Source organism: Chroicocephalus ridibundus, chromosome 2 (genome assembly GCF_963924245.1).
Source record: "Chroicocephalus ridibundus chromosome 2, bChrRid1.1, whole genome shotgun sequence".
Classification (NCBI taxonomy): domain Eukaryota; kingdom Metazoa; phylum Chordata; class Aves; order Charadriiformes; family Laridae; genus Chroicocephalus; species Chroicocephalus ridibundus.
In genome coordinates this window covers 156725185-156748812 of record NC_086285.1, presented here as the reverse complement: position 1 = coordinate 156748812, position 23628 = coordinate 156725185, and positions in this window count along the sequence as shown.

Sequence of the window (23628 nt, the reverse complement as noted above, 5' to 3'; positions counted from 1 at the left end):
GAGAGCATGACGGTAACAGATGCCAACACCGTCGCTTCCCGGAGGCTGGGGCAGCAACCGAGCACCACGAAGACCTGGAAAAAGGGCTTTCTGTTGCTTTTAGGAATGACTGAGGAGTGATTTTCCTAATAGGAAAATTAAATCTGCGCAGCGATCAGCCAGACCGGCTGCTGCTGTTTTTACTCTCTTTGCAGGTGCTGCCACAGTGGCACAACCCCCACGGCAGCACCAGAGCGATTCCTGCCTCTGCATCACGGCAGAGAAGACCCAGACTCTCTCCTCTCCATCAGTCAAATCAACTTGCTGGCTTTTTGTGAAGGAAAGCATTATTTTAAACAACAGTAGGGAACCAGCTGTAGTATTTAACACTTTAACCATACAAGTGCAACTCTCTTTGTACTGCACAGCCTAGTGATGAGAACATTTGTGGTCAAAATCCCTGCAAAAACATTGGATCTCTTTCTCCTAGCCTGCCCTGACCTTCCTCTTTGAATGTCACGCTTAGAAGCTGGGAGAGCTGATAGAGGGCGGGTTAAAAAAAGCAATGCATTTCGGTGTTTGGATTGCTGTGGTGATTTATGCGTGGGGTTATCTACTGGAGCTTCAGGGAGCAGCAATTAACAGATCTCAGGTCATCAGATTAGTTCTTGAGGGGCCAAAATCTTCCATTAGAAGTGGTGACAGAGTCAGCTACCAAGCGCTGACGTTCATGGAGCATCTGCAGTCCCTTCAGAATGCCGAAGGTTTCGCTGTAAATGGCCTAATTTTTGGTTTTGGTCTGCTGCAAAGCAAAGGGACAGAAAGCAGCAGGGCTTGCCCCAGGGAGCGCCCGTTGGTGGGAGGGGAAGAAGGCACTGCCCCGCCACAGAGCCGGGGGGGGCTGGCCCCAGCACCCCACTGTCCCTCACCTCACAACCCCCAGTGTCTGCACTAGCAGAGGGGGTGGTTGCCCGAAAGCAGCACGCTCCAGTCTCTTGCCTGCATGCTCCGCGCTGGGACGCTTCCAGCTGGCAGGTCTTCAAGAAGGTTGAAGACGTGTGCTGCATCCCATGGGGAATAATGCAGCGCCTTGTAACCGAGCGTGCCCACAGCTCCTGGGCTTCTGCGGCACTGCTGCAGCCAGGATCGATCCCAGGTACAGGGAGGGCAAGACCTGTCTGCCGTGCCTTTTGCTATTCGGGAAGTAAGGTAATGCAGCTTTATATACATGGCCTTGTGTATAGCTGATTTAAAGGGCAGCAGGGAGACGAGAGAGGTTATTTTTACACCTGTGAAATGAACTGAGTTAAACCAGACAGAGTAATGCCGCGAGCAATCACCAGCAGTATTTTCCCTGAAATTACATTGAAATTTTATAACATCTGCTATTGCATTTCATACTGTTATGAGACCAGTTCAAACAATGGGCTGGCTGGTAATCGTGTGCCACCATGGCCCAAAGCTGGTCCCATCACCAAGAGTGCAGACATTGGTGCAAGACAGCACAATGTTTTTACAGCAAGGAAATGGACCGTGTAATTTGAAATAACTAGTTAAAGTTAAAAAAAAAAATCAGTTCATAATCATTGACTTTTTAGTAGGCAATTGAAGAAAAAGGTTGTTCATTAGATAATCTCATTAAAACAAAGCCAAGAAAATCAAGTAATTTACTGACACCAATATGGGCAATTGGTTTTCTCATTTCCATTGATTTGTCTCATTTCAAATATCTGGAATGATGCTTACCATCCCTTTGCATGAAGTCTATACATTACTTTATGCACAGTGCAAGCTCTATTAGAGAGGTCCTAACTCACAAAATAGTCTCTTACTTCATTAAACAATCTAACCTCACCTCAGGCAAACAGAGTAAGTTGTGAACTCCTCCTTAATCAAATCAGGATATGTTTTGTAACACATGTGGCATTTCCATGGGCCAAGGAACATGAAAAGTCATCTCTAGCTCGCATTGGTGTTGGAATAAAGAAAGTTATTTTCTTTATTAAGCAGTGTAACTTGGGTATTGACTGGGCAATAACTATACCCTGTGGAAGTTTTCAAAAAGAAGTAAAACTGGTTTCATATAAGGTGGCTTGGGAATGCTGTTTCAGTCTGTCCTGGTCTATCCGTTGATGCCTTTGCATTTGAGGTTGGGGCTCTTCAGGCTGTTGAAGATTCACCGTCAGCCTTCAAAGGTGGCATCTGAAAGTGTCAAAAGGCACAAGGTGTGGACCCATGGCCACTACGGAAGTTTCCAGCTGCTTGCATCACCCTATCTGATGCGGAATAAGTATCCTTCATAAGTTCACCAACTGAAAAAGATCATGCGAAACCCTTGTGTTTTTCTCTGTATGTCTGTCGATGCCCTGAATTCCCTCAGGCGTTGCCTCAGTTACCCCAGAGAAGTGCCTCAGCCAAAGAAGTGCCTATTCTATTTAAGTATTGCACCTTAACACTGGGATGACAATAAGGTAAGATACATTTTACATCTGCTTTAAACTCTCAAAGCACTTTACACACATTATTTCTCATTTTTTCCTGCAGTGGATAGTTTGCGTTTGTCCTGCTTGGCAGAGTACGGAATTGAGATGCCTTGATGTCTCTTCAGTTACGCTCGTGATGAGCACAATAACTTCATGGTCTCATTTTCAATATTGGCTTCAGTCATTTACATCCTGCAGTGCCTAAATACCCCTTGCAATCTAGATGTAACTGGTTTGGTGAAGGATATACGATGAGTTACTCTAATGACTGGATTCAGGAATACCTGGAATCCTGCCTTGGGCTGCCTTTGCTAGACCATGGCTTAGAAGAGATTTATGACGATTGACGGTACTATGGGAATAATCATTAACAACACTTAGGGCTTCTTAGGACTAAAAAAAATAGTCTTGAGTAATTCATCTTCACAGCACATTGAGAAGGTGACTATTTGCAAGTCTGAGACAAGGGGAAAATTGAGCTGTGCTAATTTACCTCATTTTATACATAAGTTTCAGAGGCCAAACACAGCCTTGATTTCCCATGCTTAACCCCTGAGGCCACTATTCAGCTATAAGAGGAATTCATTAATTTTTCCAGCCTTCTGAACATTTTGCTTTTTTTTATCAAATATCTGGCCAGAAGCAATTTCCTGGAACAAATGTAAAACTCTGTGGCACTCAGAGCTAAACTCTCTGAACTCCTTTCCCAGTACTGGCTGCAGGATTTTGGCAGGGATTTTGGTGGCAGCGAAATAATGTTGACATTTCAGTTACTGTAGGTTTGCAATAAATACGCAAAGCATAAAAAAAGTAGTTTAAATGCAAATGAAGCTCTGCCTTAATACAATTACATAACTTAAGATGCCAAACAACTTTTCTGCTCTAGCCATGAAATAACAATATGTCATCTTGCAGTATTATGTTCTTGCCTTGCAGTCCCAAAATATATGTGGAACTCAACCAAGATCTGGAAAGAAATACATATTCCTTCAGAATACATCCTGAGCCAGAATGAAATTTAGCACCTCTGACTACACAAATATCAGTTGTCTTATTCTAAAAAAAAATAAAAATATCAGCCTGGCATTTATTTAAGACTGGCTTTGCTCAAAGCTACTGATCAAAACCAGGGATCAGCATGGTGCTATGTGTTATATACAACCTTATAAACTAACCAGCCTATGTCCCCCCAATTCCTTGAGTGCAGACAGATTAGTCAATGTAAAGTGAATGTGAATTGGACAGAAATATAAATATTGTCTGATGGGTTTTTCAGGAAATGCATATAATTAATTTTTTATAAGCTTTGAACAAATTGTGATTGATCAAATGTACAATCACATTATGAAGAAAAATGCCTGTGCTGTTTGTGCACATTAAATATCTCCAAGCACAGGTTGAAAATAGGGAAAACCAGATTTTGTTCAGAAATGTTCCCCTGATAGGTTCAGTGTGTGCTTTATTCCTATGTGTGAAGGATCTGAGAGCAATTCTTTGGTGAAGGTCATCATTGATTTGCAGAAGATGTATACATTTAGAATTTGTGTCTATTGAATAAATAAATAGATAAGAAAAGTAATACTCGTCAAAACTGAAGTTCTTCCCAGGAGAACATTGGCCTTTACAGGTTTTTCAATTTTAGAAGACCTGGTGATGTTTTTAACAGAAGAAGGTGACATTTGTGGCTCAAAATGGCTTTTAATTATCTAAGCTAATATTTTTGGCAAATGCAGTATGACATCAAACCAAAATATTTTCTACTGACGTCAAACTTTTTTGACATGTAGTTTCAAGCTTCCAAGATTTTGACCTGTCTTGATCTAAAAAATCACTTTTTTATCCCCAAGACAGGAAAGCAACTGGGTAAGGTTTTCATCGATCACAGAAGCAGTGGCTTGGGGAGTTCATCACCCTTCCAGCGTGCAAGGCTAATACCTTTTGGGGACAGTTAAATCTGTTATGAATATCCTCAGAGGTCCATCAGCAGCTGCGGTGCTTGGCCAAAATATGTCCTCATGTACCTTGATAGCTGTGTGTGGTTTGGGGTTGTTCAGTGTTTTATCATCCTTCCTCACTCTTACTGAAAGCCTGTGGATATCGTCTCGCCTGCCGATGCCACAAAGTAGATGTTTTCTAATAGTGCTTAATGTGGAAAACAAAGCAGCTGAATTACACAAAACAGTGTAATGAGGTGGTAAATAATCTTGTCAGGTGTTGTCTTAATAGGCAGAGGAAGGTAATTGCCTCCAAGGGGAGCATCAATGAATTAATTTTTAGCTCATGAGGTGTTCAGAGACCCCCAAACGCTGTTCACGTCTTTGTATAGGCTAATTCCCTTAGCCAAAAGCCAAGGTGATAAAATCCTATAAGCATAAATAGGATTGATTTGTCCATTGCTTCTGGCTGCAGATTTAGCCATTGTAATTAGTTTTAAAATTCTCCATAAAAGGAACTGGCTGGAGCATCAGGTGGAGCTGTGATCACAGCAAGGTAGACCCAGATTCTGGTTATATTAATGATTTGTGGAAGGGTATTGTGGCATTAATAGATTTTTTGGGTGACTTGAGCCTGATGCTGACAAATCTTCACAACCTTCATGTCACCTTCATGTCGTTTGTGCTGTTACAGATCTGTCCAGCAGAGCTGGAGGGACCGAGTCAGACAGGTCCTCCAGAGTGACCATGTCCCTCTGGCCAGGGTGCCGGTCTGGTTAAGAAGGAATTTCCTCCAAGAAGAGCTGGGAGAATGGAAACTGAGCCTCCCTGCATCCTCTGTGACTGAAGCAACCAAAAGCTGTTGGAGCCTCGTGTGCGAATGAGGCACCTCTACCGGTTGCTGGCCACCCATGCTTGCTGTGGTGCCTGGTACTTGGCTTTGGCATAGCTAGTGCCGTCTGAGGGCAAGCTTATAGCAATGGGCAGGGGAGACAGCTTCTGAATGTTCTCAGCTACAAACAACCCCACAATGACCCAGGCTGACACGCTCCGTGCTCACCGTCTGCCTATCTGCAGCAAGGTACTGCATGCACTTTCCCTCATAGCACAGGAATCATCTCAGCTGCCTTCAGCCTTCTAAAATTTTAGAGATCGCTCAAGGGGGGCAGACAAGCACGTCTGGAAGGACCATCATCCCAGCACTGCTTTTAGGATAGCATGAATTATCTCCTGATACCTGGATTTTTAGGAAAAATGGATCCCATCTGCAGACTGAGGAAACATAACTGCAGGGTATTTTATTCATCTTCATTTTCATGGTTTCTTGGAAACCTGGCTTTTATTTAGAAAGGTTTTATGTAGATATTTGTCTTTCTTTTCCACTCCGTCCCTGTTAGACTCTTCATCATACCAGCAGCAGTATCGGTACAGACAATAGGTCAAGAACACTGATCTCAGCGATGCTAACGTACGTGGACTCACACCAGCTCTGCTGCTGGCCCATGTTCTGTTGACTATTGCCATGGCTCAGTCAGTGAATATAGCTTAAGCAGATGGATATTCCAGCTTGCTTTACTCTTGTGCATAAAGGTTGCAGGATCACATCTCCTATCCGCTCTGTTACGAGGTGATTGATATCGATGTACCAGAGGTACCAGGCAGCATGTTCTTTGCAGGACTCTGGGTAACAACCTACCTGGGTTTGCCCTTCTCGACCAACTTGCACCAGCCTCACTGGTGTCCTCGTGGGCTGGCAGACACAGCTTGAGTGATGCTGACAGTACACTGAAGGCAGCCAAGGGATGTTAAACCCATTTGCTGAGTGAAACGTGCCTCCTACTAGCCCCAGATGTGGCTGTTTGCAGAAGCATCCATACTTGCCTTCCTCCAGCAAGAATCCCGAAGTCCCTCTGCCCCACGGTTTTGTTCATACTTGAACCCTCCTGCCCAGAAGCTGTGGTGCCTGGAAGCGTTCTGATCCTGCACAGTGCCTCCTGCTCTTTGCAGACGGTGGCTAGCTCACCTTTGCATGCTCTCAGGAACAAAACGGTGTTTCAGTGACACTCTCGCTTTCCAGAAAGACCAGGCAGAGCCATCAGAATTGGCTGGAAGGAGGTGATGCAAACCATCAGAGAGCCAAGCCCTCGCTGATATTTAGATGAACAAAATGATAAATTACCTTCTGAGGCAGGGTCAGGGTTCACTGAATCCATTAATTTTCATGTGTTTTTCAGAGCCTCCAAAAAGTCACTTTCTTTCCCCTCTTGGATCGCAGATGACAGTGCATTGGCAGGGACAAAAGGAATTCTGCTGTTGAAATAAGTCACTAATTTTAAGAGCATGACCTGGCAATATAATCAAGGACCAACAAAATAAAACCAGGAGAGAGCAGCCAAAATGTCTTGCCACGTCAATACTTTGTTATCAGCTTTGTTGCATAAAAAAATCGGGCTTTTGTGGGAATGTAATCCAACAAAACACATTTCACATGAATAAATCAGCTTTCCCTGATGGTAAGCTATGTGCAGAGTGGCACTGAAGCATTCAGGGTAGCTATGGTGACAGTACCTTCCTGCTAACAAAGAAATATGCTGGAATTAGAAAAGGATTTGTGAGAAACAAATAATTGTGCATCCAGACCACACGAGTTTGTAGAAAAAAGGGTTGCAGAGGGCTTGAACACAAGTTTTTATAATCCACTATTTGGAGGTTGCAGTTAGATTCTGAAACAGCCAAACCAGTACATGCCTGATTTCCTGAAGGGGCGTAACTTGGCCAGGATCACAGCTTTTTGTCGTTTGTAAAGGCTGTGGTTTATCTCTGCTTGCACAATTTTCAGCTCCTTTGGAAAAACTCTGCTGAACTTTTCACCCAGCTGGCGTTTGCTCGCAGCCTGGATTTTTTTAGGCAGAGCTGCCCTGTTCCTCTCGCCACTTCAGGGACCTTTGCTATGCAGATCTCTAGAGATCCCGGTGAGGATGGGTCGCTGAGGGACTGTAATTACAATACGGTGGTGGTGGGCAGCCACAGGAAGTCTCACGCATTTTCTGCCATATAGTATCCCCCCAAAGCACATATCCATCACGCTCTCCATTGCACATCAGAAAATTCATAGCTTGCACTGTATTTTCCTTGATGTCATACAGCCCATCCACACCCACACCATTAGAAGATCCAGAAGCGTGCCCATGGTCTCACTGAGCTCTGCTGCTGTTCAACAGCCACGAATATGGAAATATTTTACTGATATGAATTTGTTTGTCTACGTTTTTGGGAGTTATATTCATATTTTGATGTTAACCTCTTTGAATTTAGCAACAAAAAACAAGCTCTTTGCCTTACCCTGGAGCTCATAGTACCTTGAAGAGCTGTTCTTGCTACACGCGCTGAGACCTTCTACAATAAAGTGAGAAAATGTATAACAAGAGATATTCACAGAAAAGCATGAAGCTTCAGAGTCTAAAAGTAAGTCTGAAAGAGAGAAATGCACTAAGAGTTATGCAAAGTTGTCCTCCAGATTCCTGCAAGAGCAAACTGGAGCACTTCAAAGAGACAGAGAGCAAAGAGCTGAAGGGCCGTCTCAGGAGGCGTTGTACTGGGTACAACCGTGTCCTCCTCCATGTGCCTTCCCTTCTTGGTGTGATGTGTCAGAGATCTCTTGGGAAGACCTTTTCTCCAGTGGCAAGTAGGACTACTGAATGCACCCAGACTTTCACAGGGTCCCAGGAGGCACTTTGCTTTCTGAGCAGTTTGCACTGACGTTGCGTGGATCCCAGTTGTGTGGAAAGCCAAGTTCTCCTCTCTTCTGGTGCAGGTGCCCAGTGTAACCTCTTCCTTCTGATCTGGAGAGCTCTCCAAGGAAAGAAAAAACAGCTCCCGACTCTACAGGCACAAAGTATCACACTGTGATATTTGCCACAAGGAGCTGTGTCCGACACTGCGGCGCAGGCTGTCCTTGTGCCTCGGCTGGTTCTTGCGCCTGCCCCGCAGCTGGCTGCTGGACATCAGCAGATGGCTCATCCCCACGTCCCCAGCAACTGCATGTCTCTCTTGGCCTCTCAAACAGTGTGCAAAACACAATGTGCATTGATAATTGAAATGTTTGCTGGGTGGCTTCCAGCCTGTTCGTACATTCTTTCTATTGGTCGCTTAAATTGCCAGAGGCTCACACCATGATCATCCAGCATCTCCTCCTTTAATAACATATTCTTTCCTTGCTGTAGGACAGATTGTTATTTTTTATATATTTCTTCATTTCACAAGGAAGTGAGAGTATGGTAGAACCTTTGGAAACACGATCAGCACAACAGCACTGCTAGCGTGAGTACATCAGTTTGGATGTCTTTGCCTGAAGCTTTTGAAAACGTTTTGTGTCCCTGTGGTCACTGGTGCAAGCGATGCATCCCGGTTTATCTGTACGTCTGCTGCGTTGTCCAACAGAAGTCTGTAAAATCGTGGCTCAAACAGAAGAACTTAAAAGAGAAGAAAAGGTGAGTGTGTCTTCACAGCATGAATGAGAAGCACTACATAGCAGCTTCAAAAGAAACACAAGAGACTCCTTCCTGCAACACACAGCTAAATGGTGAGACTCTCACTGCAGAATGTTATGAATACTAAGACTTTACATGGAACTGGACAAGTGTTTCCTTGAAGACGGGAGAAAAACGAATTATTAAGTGTTAAGTTCTGGTTCCCTGTCCTTCTTCCTAAAGCATCTGCTGCTGAACATTATCAGTGATAGAAAAACGAGTTTTCTTTGGCTTTAGCTTACACACACTGTGCCCATTCTCACCTGTTAGTGCTGCACTGCCATGGGGGTGTGCACCGAGAGCCTAAGATGGAGGAGTGGCAGGGAGGGAGGCAGGGCCAGGAGATATTTCATCTATCACTCTCCAATGGAAGGAGGAACCCACTTCATGGACTGGGCTTGTTGTCTCCTGTGTGCTGCCCAAAATCCTGACGCAGTGCAGCAAGACACACCACAGGGCCTTGCATGTCTGTTGATTGCTGCACTCGTTGGAGAGTTGTCCAATACCAAGCCAAATGCCCTCCAACAGCAAGGCGCAGTGCCTACCTTCTGGAGCAGAAATACCAGTCATTTCTTTACCTGGAGTCTAGTGGGGTGAGCTGGGCACACTGTTGGAGCAACACAGCTTCACCATCCTGGGGCCCTGAGGAATCACACATTTTCTCCAGCATCCCAGGAGACCCTGGCATTCCCACTGCAGCCACATCCCAGGAGGGTGGGCTGCCCATGCTACAGAGAAACAAATGTGAAGAACTCCATTAGAAAGAGGATGCTGAAAGCTATCTGTTGGGTTCATTTCAGCAGTTTAGTCCAGATGAACTCTTTGGTTTGATGGTGCCCACTGCTGTCAACGTCAACTGGAGTGCCGATGCCTGAATTTGGCTGGCTAAGCCCATTTATTTTTCTGAGTATTCTGGGCCTTGTTGTGTGGTACGTAGCACTTTTACTGTGTGCCTCACTAAGAAAGGTTAGATTGTGTGGTTATTATTAGCGTGCATTCAGGCTCCTAGCAGCAGTAGGACACAAGCAGTAGCACATGGAAGGACATCGGGTAATGTGACCTTTTGTTTGTGCCAGGACATGGGCATGAGTTCATAGATACAGAAAGTACCTTAGACCTTTCTTCCCTCCCTTGTTCTATTTACAACCTGAGTGTATTTAGGGTACAGGGAAATGAATCAAAACAGACTTAGACTTTATTTAGCACTGTAGCTGCTGTTCTTATTTTGACCCTGTCAAACATTTTCTTGGTAGATTGATTTCCTTTGGCTCATTCGTTGATCATTTGACATGAGAATTATGCATCCATCTTATTGTTGGTTTTTTTTTTTTTTTAATTTTTAATTCTACAGTTAATTTTATTAACCGGTTCTTCAAATCAGTAGATGAACAGTCAGTATTTCAACACAGCTGTTACAGAGATGTGTGCACCCGGTGTTATCATAAAATGCTATGAAGAGTGAACCAACCAGTATCTGTAAAGTGTGAGCTCAGCTTGGTCATTAAACAGCCTTTTCATACTTTTTCGTTTTAAAATAGGAAATGATGATGTAAAAAATTATCATCCAGGAATGGAAAAGTAAGTACATCAGTAATAATATTTAGGAAGTGTATATCATCTTTCACCTCAAGATTTAAAAGTGCTTTATCAGCCACTAATTAAGACTCAAAACCAGCAGGGTGTTACTGTAATGAGACATCCTACTTCATGCTGAGCTGAAAATAGTCTTGAGCATGCTAATAAGATTCTATTGTAGACCTCCCTATGGTCGGTATTAACAGGGTCTGAAAAATTATGAACAGGGTGGGCAGTCAAATATTCAGGTCAAAGTAAAAATTGTTGTCGTTTACAAAGACAACAGCAGTAGTTTCTTTTCAAAATGCCTTTGAGGAGAACAAGATTTTTGCTTTATTTCTATTAATACAAATATTTATTTACCTAGCTGGAGAAAGGATGCCCTTCTTAAAATTTCAAATGTAAATCAAGTTCCAAAACCTGTGATATGAATGTTTTCAATGTTTTATTTTACAACCCTGTGGGAGAAGGTTTTTTTAAAAGCAGAAGTGTTCACATCACCATGTGATTTCAGAAGCTCTGGTTTTAAGTAAAACGCCAAGTATTAAGAGTTTTATGATAAAATGAGGAGAGCTAGCAAAAATTAGGAAAAAAGTATTTACTGAACAAGAGAGTCTTGTTCAGTATTTTCTTTATGAATTCAGGTATTTAGGTATTCTAAAGAAATATGAATTGCTATAAAACAGCTTGAGCAGAGGGGCAATAAAGGTGGTACTAAATTATTACATAGAAAAGAATGAAACAAGATTCTGAATGGGATGTGACACTAACTATGTTGTAAAGAACAAAACTGTCACGAATAAGGTTTAAGTTTACATTTCTAGTCTCACTGGAAGTAAGGCTTTAGTATTTCTCAAGTTACTATAAATATCCCATCCCAGTGCCGTTGAACTTCAACAACTGAAAATATGAATAAGGTCACAGAATCATACTTTTGTGACTATTTGTTGGTAGACTAGGAAGGAGCATGAAACTCTTGTTGGAAAAGAGATTAAAACGCCTTTAGGAATCACGTGGCATCCTTCAAGAGTTTACCCAGATCCAAGTAATTACAGCTCAATATATGCTGGATTCATCACAAAATAAACTAGTGATATCCCATCAAACATTCAATCTCTGTCTAAATTAGAAATAACTACTAATGATTTCTCTTAATGGGTTTGGTATAAAATTAATAGTTACAATCCCCATACACATGATAGGCAAGGATACACTTTGATTTGGTATTTGCTGTATGCAAACCATGGCTCTTGCACTCATAAAAGCCCTTGAGGTTTCTTCCTAGCCAAGGGCTTTTTGTAGGCAAGTTTGATATATCGTTCTGGCTTGGTCTAATCATGCTGCCCTTCTGCCTTCCCTTTTGCGCAGCAGAAAGAACAAGGAATGAGTTTCAAAACAATGAAAAGCCCCTTCTGTCTCTGGATTCAACAGCAGAAGTAGACAGCTTAAAAAACCTTTAGGCTGATGCCTGCTATTTTATTTTCTGTTTTCTGTTCAGCTGGGAACATTTTTCTTCTTTTGCTACTTGACAAAACAAATATGCTCCCGCCAGTGTTGAGCATTTGCCTATTTTATGTGTGTATAGGCAGCTACCTTGGAGCGCATGCTTTACTGCCCATTTTTTGGTAAGCTATCCTTGCTGATAATGAAAACCATACTCACTAAAATGATTTGTGCTACCTTTGCACTTGGTGTCATTCCTGCTTGTTTTGCTTCTTTAACATTTCTGGGAGAAGAATTGCGCACAAGATCATTGCAAACACCACATCTAGCCCACAGCAGCACTGACCATAGGGCTAACTGATGACATGAACTGTTTAAACCTGCAGGAAAACATTCAAGATTACTAGGAATCTTTAATATCTGTACGAGGTGGCATCTCCAGAAATATATCATTCATGAGAAGAAGTGTCCATTCAACAGTTCACTCTTCTCATCTAACTCTATGGCACTCTTCATGGTGCTGGGTGACAGAGGTATGGGCAGATACAACCTTCTCTCTTTTGTAGGCAGGGGATAAAAACTCTTGATTCAGCTCTGAAATGTCTGTGCTTTTCATATGGAAACGAACAAACCCAACCACAGCATTCCTGTTTGTACAGGCTGGTTGAACCCATCACCTGAAAAAAAAAATAAATCCCGATAGCCCCATGATAGAGGGAACAAGTGATGAGACACAGTGGTTAGAAACCAGCACAAGAGACAGTCCCCGTGCGCTGCCCTACAACTTAGATTCTGACTTTATAACTATAGCAAAGTCGTTTTCATTTCTTAAAACGCTCCTCCCAGCACCGGCTTGCCTGCTGTGCTTGGGAATCCACTGGCCATATGGTGAAGTCCTGATGCACTTGGCTCTCCCTGTACCTTAGAAGAGGTGTTTGCCATGGCCGGCATGAGGAGCTGGGGGGAGCACCCCAGGAGTAGCACCCACCGCTGTCAGCAGCCAAGTCTTTACCTAAGACACATCTCCCAACTTGAAGAAGAGCAGGAATCTGTCCGGGGAGTGATGGAGCACAGAGAGGCTTCAGGCGACCTCCCGTTGTGTGAGTTGCGGTTTTAACATTATTTCTAGAGCAGCTGCAGTTTAATGACCTTTCAGTCAATACTCAGAGATTTGCTTTCTGCTTAAGCCAGGCATATACCCCAGAAGAGATCTATAGAGCTATTAGTTTAAAACCAGTTGGTCACTTCTCCTTGCACAGCCAAAAAAGTCAGGAACAAAATGTGCTTGGATGTTTTGTAGATACATTTTTGAAGTGTATAACTCAAATGCTGTGGAAACTTAAGGTAACTGGCAGGAAAACAGAGCAACTCTGTGCTGCCTTCAAAATCCCTGCACTTTTACTCTTTTATTAACTTCTCTGGTTTTCCTGTATATATTGATTCTGTCAATTCTGATTTCAACCAGGCTGCACATGGGAGAAAAGTAAGGTCTGAGCAGATGGTTGACATGAAATGAACAGCAAATTACTGCACAACTGTAGGAAATCCAGCACATTCTGCAATGCTCTAAGTCAACACGCATTGCAGACCCGAGAGCAACCAGACTCAAGGGATACTTGGACATGGAGGAACAGACATAAAGTGTACAGCCTGAAGACTGAAATCCTTAATCCTATGAACAGAAATGCTTTATCAAGATTTGTATAGATTGGCTTTTTTGTTCCCCTCGTGAGAAAGAAATATTGACAACTATGCTGAGGGAGTGTGTAGAAATCCAAATTATACTTGTCCCTGCAGTGAAGTTTCCTGCAGAGGAATGGACCAGATATCCCGGAAGAAGAGGGCTCAGGTATTTCAAACAACTGTTTTTTCAGGGACAACTGGAGAGTAGCTAGGAAAAGGCAACTGTCTCGATAACAGCAGTACCTGCAATCAGAATAGGTCAGTGTAAAAACATACGTGCATTTGTGGAATGGATTTCTAGTTTGTAGTTCTGGGTCACGAGCTATATTGGTATACATGAAAGGTGATTGAAAGAAGTAATCTTTTGGGGAAAATCATTGCATGACTGCCCTGGGGGACAGTTCCTCAACTTTCTGGATCCTCCAAAGATGGCCTTTCTCAGAGACGGAGGACTGGTCTTCAAGTGCTGTATGGGGTTGAGCTGACCTGGTAGTCCCTTGCTTGCTGTATGTCTTACCTAAATAAGGGGCCTGAAGGAAAAAAGCATTAACAATTGTGGTGTGCTCATCATGAGACTGCGTTGTGGTTGGCATCTAGCTTGAGGGGCTCCATCCCACCTATGTAGCACTCCTCTGTGCTTCTGGGTGGGAAGAGAGAGAACACCATTTATGGGATCTTGTTTTTACACCTTTGTACAGCACACCACCTGATTTCAGCAGTGAGTGAAGTGTTTCCTGAGCCAAAGTGATCCCAGCAGTTGCTGACTTTTCAAAATGCTTTGAAACCAAACGTGAAAAGCGCCGAATGGGGAGCAATGCACAATTTTCTTATTAAGATGAAAATTAAGTATTTGTTGGATTATCTGGCAGGGCAAAATCCTAACGGCAATTTTTCCGTCCTGAAATTTTCCTTCCCCAGTTTATCTGGGTCACAGAAAAGGCTAATTCAATATTGCAACCGTGGGTATTCTGCTTGGATGGATTAATGAACTTCACTGAGCCTTTACCTCTTCCCCCCTAATACTGTGTCAAAGACCATTAGTCAGTAATTATTAATACTCTTGGCCTACATTCCTGCTTACTCATATATATATATATATATATTCTGTAAAACTATCTTCTTTAGTTTTAGCCTGATGAAAGATTCTTTCTGATGCTTTCCATTTACGTTTACTGGATCACAGGCTGAGCCGTCACACTTCAGAGACCGCAAGCGCCTGGGCTGAACACAGAGATCACTGCCTGTCTCCTCTGCACCTTTCTGGCCTGATAGGCAACAAAGCATCCCCCACCCACCCCAAGCTTCTAAAAGGCAGGTGGAGTGGTCTGGGCATGGAAATGTGGATGGCAGCTTTACCACCCTATAGGTTATCAGTCTTGTGGACTGACATAGCTTTAAGCCTGTTGGCCTGGGGCGAGTTGGAAACGACGGTGCTGAGCACAGACATGATCAGTGAGGTTCCCTCTGTCCTTTCCAGCACTGTTCTTGCCAAGCAGAGAAAGGAGGGCTGATCTGCTTTATTTGCTATAGCAGTTGTTGGAGTTGCCCAGGGCTCGGGCATATGCCGTACCGGCATTACAAACAGGTACGTGGATTTCTTCCCAGAGGGCACATGGGGTGGAACGGAGGATTTCCTGGGATGGAACCAGGTCTTCCAAATAGCCACACAGCTACTATTAAATTTCCATTTTCATAGCTGCTGTAACTGCAAATACACTGTAGGAAAAAAGTGGCCAAACGACACATATGCCACTTAGAAACAGGGAACAGGTCAGCTTACTCAGTGCTGATCTTCACAATAATTCACCTTTTCACACACTGCAGTTCAAAAATGAGGAAGAAGTGGGATGAATGTCCATGTTTTCTTGACTCTGACCTTTATTTTCCTTCTGGAGAGCCTGCAGGGACCATTGAATTTTCAATAGTGGCCAGGGAGAAGCCGAAGGGAGGAATTTGGAAAGCACTGGAGGTTTTAGCAGGAGGTGAAATTGCTTGTTTGTTGGGTCATACACTTTGGAAGGGATTTACACTTGCTGTTTGTGTATTTTAAAGGACTGAACAATTAAATGCAGCCCTTGTGATACAGAAAGACAATCACGTTTAATTTTATGAGGAAGAAGGTGTTTTCCAGCACTCTTACTCCTATGACCAGGGACATTTTTCAGATACATTGAAAGCAGTTTGAAGCACATCATTCAGGAATGTTCTGGCACACAATTAACTTCATATATAACCACTCAAATGTCTGTAAATGGGAAGATGATTTACATGAGGTTAAAAGACTCACCAAGAGCTTTGATACCCTTCTATGAATCACTTACCATTATCAAAATACAGAGTTGGCTGCTACAATTTAGAGCAGCTAAATTTTGACATTGTAGAAGGAGAACGGATGCACTTTGAGATGTTACTCACAGTGTTTATCACCAGACAGAACCACACTTTCCCTGCTCTTGTGCAGCATAAATCTCCTAACAAGTAAGTTTTCTTACGAGCTGCATAGACTTCTGGTCACTTGAAATACAGGCAGAAACACTCAATGCAACTTCTTCTAAGCAGCAGCCACTTTTGATTTATCTTTAATTTTTATATTGTTTTGAAGTAATCTTGGTAATAAAAAGAAAGTTAGTAGAGAGGATTTTTTAAGCCTTTTTTCCAATAGGACAAAGCTTGTGCAACTGCATTTCTGTCTGTCCGTCTGTGAGTGATTACCTCCCAGTACTTCTCAAATCAAACTTTTTGACCAGTCTTGACAAAGATGAGGAGCTTAGAAAGTGCCAGTAAGTTTCAGAAAGGCAGAGAAGAGAGAAATCAGCCAGTCTTACCATTGCAATAAAGATGTCAGTGTGAGCTCCCTGGTTACCTGCTTGGTTTGACCCACCAAATTCCCTGCAAGAGTGAGGACACTGGGCAGCAAGAGTGTACTGCCTGGGGCTTCGTATGTTCCAGTAGTCCTAGTTTCATTTACACCTTGAAGAAACCAAAAAAACCTATATTTATATCTCGTGTTCTGGAAGGGCATGTCCAGGTACAGAGGAGGAGTTCCTTACTGCACCCAATTAAGAGGTAACTTGTTCCACAAGCAAGAAACTGTGTGCCAGATTAATTCCCTATTACCTGCAACACAGGTTGCTTTTATTGGCTATCCCAAGCTTTTATTGGCATCATTCTGCTCACAGACTGACAATTTAGTATGACTTGAATGGCAACATGATGGAGCTGGGTTCATGGCCACATCTGTGACAGCTCTGCCGCCCTTTGGGGTGATCATCCTTAGCCTGTGAGATTCTGGACTACACTGAGCACCCTGCCTGCTCCCTACTCACCTTTCCAGGTCTTCCTTCCATAAGCACAAGGATCTCCCTTTGCCTCAGGGGGCTGTAAGCCCCCAAAAGCTCACAAAAACCAAAAAGGATGCCAAAAAGACCATAAAGTGGTGTTTAAGTACCAAAGTGGTACTTAAGTATCTCTTTTGTCCATCTTTTGGTCCCTGATGTTTGCAGGCTGAGACATTTGCAGTGGTGCCAGGTCTCCAGGATATGTCCACCCAAAGGAGTTCTCACCATGAAATTTGGCTGGGTCCAGTTACCAGGAGTCACCTCCCCATGTGGCTCGTTGCAGCAAAGAAGCTCTGTGTTCCCTTGCCCCCTTGATCGTCTTCCAGCCCCAGAAGTTTTTCTCCAAGGACTAAGGGGAGCGACAAGCAGGTCCTCTCTCCTTCCCCAGGTCTGCATCGGTAGGGCAGCCTTTTTATTCTCTCCCTGTTTATTCTCAGCCTTATGGGTTCCAAGACACAGTGCAAAAGTGGGAGCTGCTCATTCTTTTTCCCTTGGAGAGCAGGGAAGAAGGAGCAAGCAGAGCTCTTCTGTGCCGCTGGGCTTGCTCTCTGCTCTGCTGTAGTCCAAGTCAGCTGCTCTTCTAATTTTTCTGCCCCAGCATCACCCTGCACCGTTGCTAAAGAAAAGCTCTATTAAAATTGTGGTGTTCGGTCTTGCCAGGGCACACTGCCCAGGCGGGGGGTGCCCATGAGTGTACCCAGGCGTGTTACGCAGCTGAAGCATTTTGATTTCACTTACACATCTTTCCAAGAGCAAGTTTAGCAAGGCTATATTCCTTCCCTGCCCTCCTCTTTCAGCATTATCTAACGCGATGTGCACCCTGCAATTAGGATCCACCATAATTGCTTCTGGCCCATATTCATCAGGCCCATGGCTGTGCTGGAAATAATCACACCAGCACAGGGAACTGCAAGTCAGCAAAGATACTTCCAGGAAAAATTTCCCCTTGCTCTTCTGCCCTCCCAACGTGGCCTCCCCAGTGCTCCTTCAAGCTGGCCGGGGTGGCCGAGCACCGGGGCAGCCGGCCAGGAACGTTGTCAGCTCTCCAGCTCTGCTCTCCACTGAAAGAAAAGCAGGAAACCTGCAGAGACTTCAGGAGCTCACAGCTGACATGGGGAGCTCAGAGGAGCTCGTAAAGCAGAGATGAATCTCTGGCAAAGGCGTGTTTGACGTTCCCGTGCCATTAAAGCTATCGGATATAAAAAGCACTGGCCTGTTTTATCATTTTACAAGTGAGCCCAGCTAGCTGGGTTTCTTTGTTGTGGGAACTGGAATGCTGCTGCTTTCTGATCCCATGAGTCACAGTTTTAAAACACTGTTTAATCGTCATTTCTTTGCTTACACTGTCACGGCGTGTGCTTGGGTCAGAGCTGAGTGACATGAACTGGCATTTTTTCCACGTCTGGATCCCGTCACTAGAAATGAAGACATGTTTAGCCTGAGCTGAATCGCTGCTATTCTTAGTTGCTTGGCTGGGGCTTCTTCCGTACTCTCCTGTCTTCTCCCTTTTATATCCCCTGAAGGTTTTTTTGCTTTCTTTCTCCCAGTGCTCACTAATGAGGATATTGGCAATATATCGCCGCTAGTAGAGGACGGAGTGTCTTGGGACTGCACTGAGTTTTAAAAGACAAGAAGAATAAATTATGTTTTTCACACAATTCCCCAGACTCTGTATTTTCTAAAAATGAATCTGCTCAAGTTTTTATATAGGAAACCATCATCACTGAGTTACTGGGGGGGAGGATACTTTTAAAATAAATCTGCCCACAGATTTTTTTCTTCCAGGTATGTCTGGTCTTGACTTGCTTAGGCAAGGAAAAATGTAAAGACAAGATACACACAGCTCCTGACTTCTCACACTGAAGTGGTGAAAGATGAAACAAAGAGAGGTGAAATGATCAGACATTGCTGAAGGCATCAGCACCAGCACCAAAGGCAAGGTCTTCTCAGCTGGGGGTGAGGTTGCCTTTGCACTGTGGCTTCAGTTGTTCTTGCTCCCATTTTTTCCACCTTCTGAGCAGCCTTCTGAGCGAGCTGCTGGTTTGAGACTATGCTGCAAAGGAAAAAAAAAAGCAAGCTAACAATACCTCTTATTTTCCATTCTTTTAGAAGCAGAAATTTTCAATTAATATCAAAAGTTACCATGTAAAGCCTTTATTGATGGTAAGGGGTTGATCAGCCTCATTTAAATCATCTAATGTTTCAGCATTAGGAGAATATACTGGATAGCTGTTCTTATCACTCCGAATATTGTCCATACTAATCCATGCCACAAACCTGGGGGGGAACTCATTTCACTCTATCAGGTTATAGTGTTATAGAATAGTAATATTGACAATAATATGATAAATAGCGCAGGCACCAACGGAACAGGATTTCTCTTGAGGTATTGCTTTCTCTTGGGATATTGCCATGCCACAAAGCTGCCAAGCTGGGGGCCATGCCCAGGGGCTTCATGGCAGCCAGACACTAACAAGCAAGAATTTGGATGTTGTACTGAGACAAAATTTAGTGCAGAAGCACAACAGCATATTCTTGCGGCTGCTCAATTCAGTGGCTCTCTCTGACCTTGTGGTTAGTCAGGCTGGAAGGCAAAAAGGAAGGAGAGAGTTGAGTGAACCCAGGCTACCCACTCCCTCCACCCACAAGGCACATGGAGACCGGTGGATATACAGGACCCCATAAGAAACAGATTAAGCAGGATCATGACCCTTAAAGCTATTTCCTACACTTTTCCCACTCCTCAGGAGATACATCTGCCCCTACCAGCTCTGAGCATCCTCCAAGACTAGTTACGGCTGCAGGAATATTATAATATATTATGCCTACATAATTAAAGAAAGAGGTGAGATTTAGATCAGATATTAGGAAGAAATTCTTTACTGTGAGGGTGGTGAGACACTGGAACGGGTTGCCCAGGGAAGTTGTGGATGCCCCATCCCTGGAAGTGTTCAAGGCCAGGCTGGATGGGGCTTTGAGCAGCTTGGTCTAGTGGGAGGTGTCCCTGCCCATGGCAGGGGGTTGGAACTAGATGATCTTTAAGGTCCCTTCTAAACCGAACCATTCTATGATTCTATGATTCTATGATTCTATGGTAAACACCTGCCTTCTCTAGATTCCCAAAGCAGATTCTATTCAGCTGAGATGCAGTAGATAAGAGAGTGTTCAGTCCTTCTCCATGCCTAGGATACGATTTTCTGCAAACTGCCCAGGACAGAAATGGGAAATTTATCCTTGTGGAAAAGTTAATTCCAGTCTTCTAAAAGTGGAAGAACCAAAGAGTTTGCTGGAAGTCCTGTGTCTACAAAGACACAGGCATGTGCAAGTATGTTGGTCTATGTAATACAAGGGTTTCCAGAGCATTATAAAGTGCCGTAGACATGCGAAAGGGTCTCTCTTGGCCTCACAGGAGGCCATCTGGGAGCCCCTTATGGCTTCTTCGGTCTCTGCATCTACAGGTCCACATCTGTCAAGGCTGCAAGTTGGAGTGGCCAACAGAGGTGTTTTGATGTGTTGGTGGGCAACAGCCTGTGAGGGCTTTATCCATCTCAGCACAAGGTAGCTGTGTGGCCACTGCCTCCAACTCAATGTACCTCCAGGCAAGGGCTCCAGGGTGTGCTGGGGTGTGGGTCACTTAAGCATCAGCAGCACACCAGTACGACCCAATATCCACTCCCATGGGTGCAAGAATGTCCCTTCCCCCTGCCTTGTAATCCTGGTCAGGTTGAAACTCCTCTTTATAGGCAAATGATGAAAAAATGACACCTCGAAAGCAGTCTAAGACACTAGACTTCATCTTCAAAAAAGTGTCACAAGCAGAAAAAATAGTAGCGCATCAGAATAGGGCTGTTAACTAACAGTCGCAGTGCTTTTGAGTGCCTGGGCCCGCAAAATGCAAAGGTGAGATTAACAGGGACATAGTTTTAAGAAGTGTGCATGCATGTGTACCTATGTGTGCCTGTGTGCACGCACACTTGCATTCACATTTCTAACATGCAAAAATAGCGGAAAATAAGAAAAACCTTACAGGGCAACAGTTGTGTTTTCAGGTTGATAACATGGCAAATGCAAATATATTTCTTCAATTCACATTTCTGCTTCTCTTGTAATCTTAAAAGGACTTTTACTCATTTAAGCTGCAGTAGAAGTTTGTAATGCTACCAGCTAGATGGACCAATGAGGGAAGCACAATTTCTGCCATTCCTCATCAGATCCCAGTGGCAGAAAGTGAAAGTAGATTGTGTTTCTTGCAGCGTAGCATTCCTTTCAAACAAATTCTCGAAGGAGAACATGACAGTACATTACATTAAATTACTTTCAAAGCAGGAAAAACAAGATGACAAACCGAAGTGAGCATAATAAATTTGCAATAATAAATTTGCAATAATAAATTTGGTGCTGTTGGATAACACCTGAGATCAACCATAATAATAACATACTAGTGCATCACCACTCCTCTTACTGCCCAGCTTGCAAGTTAGACTTAGATCTGTCCTCCATAAAACAGTTATACAAAAATAGATCACTTTAATTGCATTTTAATGTGTCTAAAATTATCAAGAGCTGAGCCACAGAAGGGCGGCTCCAGTTCCCTTTCTCTGTAGTGGAGGTGATCGGATTTCTGTGTCTCTGTAGGTTTGCTTCCTACTATGACCCTTTCAAGTTTGTGACACCCTCCCCCAGTGCTGTAGTATTTCCATGTTCGAAGTTACACAAAAGTTTTGGGTTTTCAGCTGGTGTTTGGTTATCCCGCCACTTACACAAGAAAGCAGCTGGAGAGGTGAGAGAAGCCTGAGGGATTTTGGGACTGAGCTGTGACATGACAGATTTCAGTCAATTACGCACAACCACAGCACGGTCACGTGAATATCAGCTTGATAAGGCATGGAGAACAGGCGTTTCCTGGGGCTGCAGCATGGAAATAAAAGAAGGGATGGTTTCCATGTTGAGTTAGTGCTGAGCCAATATCCCCGCACACAGCTAGAGAAAGCAGGTTTGATGAGTTCTCTCAAAAACTCAGTTTCCACTTGGAAAAACAATTAACAGAAAAATTTTAGGGAGTCTTAAAGAGAAAATGCATCTTAATAGTGCTACCATGTACTCCCTCTGTCCTCCCAGAGAGCCCATAGTGAAAAAAACAGGCATTTGTAATGATTGCACACCCCAGTACAAGGAGCCCTGGTTGGCCTCGAATGGCCCCATTTTGGAGCTCTGACCGCTCCTGTGATCTGATGACCATATTAAACACAAGTGGGGACACACCAATTCCTGGTCTTGCTCTAGTTACACAGCAAGCCCTGGCAGAATCATAGAACAGCCCAAGTTGGAAGGGACCTCTAAAGGTCATTTGGTCCAAGCTTTCATGGAAAAGGGAGCCTAGATGAGATTATCTAGCACCCTGCCTTAATCACATCTTGAAAACCCCCAGTGATGGGGACTCCACCATGTTCCTGAGGAGATTGTTCCAGCAACAAATTGTTCTCACTGTAAAAGAAGTCTTTCTTACATTGAGATGAAACCTCTCCTGGTGCAACTTGTGCCCATCGACCCTTTTCCTCTCCAATGTGGCTCCTTGGTGAGAAGAAAGCCTCTGTCCTCTTTGTAGCTTCCCTTTAAGTAGTGGAATACTGTGATGAGTTCCCGCCTGAGCCTTCTTTTCTCCAGGATGAAAGGACCTAACTCCCTCAGTCTTCCCTCACAGGGCAGGTTCTCCAGCCCTTTGATCATCTTTGCGGCCCTCCTTTGGTCCCTATCCAGTCTGTCCATGTCTTTTTTGATTTGTGGGGACCAGAACTGGAAACAGTAGATGATCTCCAAGCTTGGATTCATCTTAAACTATTGTCCTTGCTTTTATTGTTATCCCCCTCTGACATTATCATCCATATCCAGCTTTTCTTACACAGACTACACAAGAACTGCAAATGAAGGTGAGAATTTGAAAATTTCCTCCTTTGAAGGAGCTTGGAAAGTTTGCAGAATCTGGGAAATATTTAGCAAGCAGTACAAAATCCCTCAGAAAGTTTTAATGAATGATTATTATTCTTAGCTGTGAAATGACATTTCAGAATTAGAGCTGTAATGGCTGTAATTTTAATCTTAATGTGTGATATTAAAAGATGCACATAGACCTTTGTTTATAGTCAGCCTCATATAGCAACTTCTGAAACAGCTTCAGGGTGCTCCTGCTTGAAAATATTCTTGTCTCCATTGCAAAGCAAAAAGGGTGAGTTACTTGTGGCAGAGCAAGAGCAAGCACAGAAATACATTTTCACCATTTCATACGGCTGAACTATAAACTTCTACTCCGTAAGAAATTATGATTTGAAAATGTTCCCAAGAAACTGTTTTTTCCTTGCATGTCTTGAATGTAATGACAAAGATCGTGTTTACTATATAGGGGCAGAATCTTGCACTTTATGAAAATACACTAATTTGGAAAGGGTCATTTCTCTGGTCTGGTCTATATATTTTTGCTGCTGCAGCATCTTGGTGTAAAGCACTTCAGTAAGGCTGAATGGCAGATTTACTGTTTGTCTCTTTCTCCAACACAGAATTCAGCGTTTCAGAGATGAGTCTTGCCCTAACTGAAAGTTATTTGGCATAGAAAGCTTGTTATCCAGATTATTTTTTTTTCTAATGCATAAACAAATTCAGCCACTTGTAA